Source organism: Fragaria vesca, linkage group LG7, assembly GCF_000184155.1.
Source record: "Fragaria vesca subsp. vesca linkage group LG7, FraVesHawaii_1.0, whole genome shotgun sequence".
In the NCBI taxonomy this organism is placed as follows: Eukaryota; Viridiplantae; Streptophyta; class Magnoliopsida; order Rosales; family Rosaceae; genus Fragaria; species Fragaria vesca.
This window is the reverse complement of record NC_020497.1, coordinates 3,592,271-3,593,591: the sequence shown is the minus strand read 5'-3', so window position 1 is coordinate 3,593,591 and position 1,321 is coordinate 3,592,271.

Genomic DNA, 1,321 nt, shown 5'->3' with positions numbered 1-1,321 from the left:
AGTGAGCTTTATATCATTGGAAAGCTCTATGAGTCTAGTTTTCAGAACTTTTCACGGTTCGTCCATATCTATTTTAATGAAGAAGTTATGGCTGTTTTAGTGCGCAAAGGTCATTCTGCGCGGAAATTTTTATGCACTCTCGGGATTGCAGCTTTTCGTAGCTTCTTTCAATCCTTCTAAATGGTTCAAGTAGAACTATTTACTCGCCTATCTACTCCTTGTAGTTATGTCTCATAGAGACATTGAGTGCTTCGCAGATAGTGGAACTATCCACAACATTCTAAGGAACCATGTTAAGCTTTAAAGACATTCATGCTAATGGTTTTCATTTGAAAACATATTGTGAGAATGAACAAGAATTCTTTTGTGTATACCTCCTCATGAATGCGAACTGAAGCGCATCTTGGAGAAATTCATGAGTCAATCTAGTGGACTGTATGTCACTATGATTCGAATATCGAATCCCATGTTGTCGCCAAACATGATATTTGGGACACTGACTCATATAGGATTTGGTTTGACCAAATTGGTCAACCTGGAAGAGATATAATGGTCCAAATTTTGAGAAATTCTCATGGACATCCATTATTCCGCTCAAAACGAAGACATTCGAGATCTAGCATCACCATGAAGCATGGTGGTGACCTGGGGGACATTGACGTCACCCGAACACGACTCCAACTTCCTGGAGGTCGTCCGGTCAATTCCTCAAGCAATTGAGGTGCACCGGCCTTTCCTCGATGTCGCATTGGCCCCCTGCAATGCTCATTGCTCGTTTTGAAAGCTTATTCTTTAGCTAAATAAGGAGTGAGACCCTCCTACGCTAAATAACACAAAAGTGAACATTCTATTCTTACATCAAACTATGTAGATAGATACAACCAACTTGCGGACACCTTTTTATGCTTTATGGTGTTGGTTGACGTGTTAACACACTGGTCACGTGTTACACTATTATCTACTGCTTATACTGCTTATATTGTTTATACTTCTACGGGCTCACTACCCATTCTTTAAAGAAGTTCATCAGGATGTAAGTTGAAGTGTCCTGTACCCCATGTTCACACGCAATACGGTCTCACCGAGGCTACGACCAAGCAACTTTAGCTTGTCGCTCGAACATTATTGATGCGCACCACTCTTTCTATTGCGTCTTGGGGCTATGCAATATTTGCATGCAGCTTTACTATTCATCTACGACCCACAATCATTGAATTTTGTTGTACTACAGCTCGTGACTGTGTACCAGGATTGACACGAAATTGCAATCCTTAAGCTCGACAGGATTGAAACGGATCTACAATCCTTGAGCTCGGCTAGA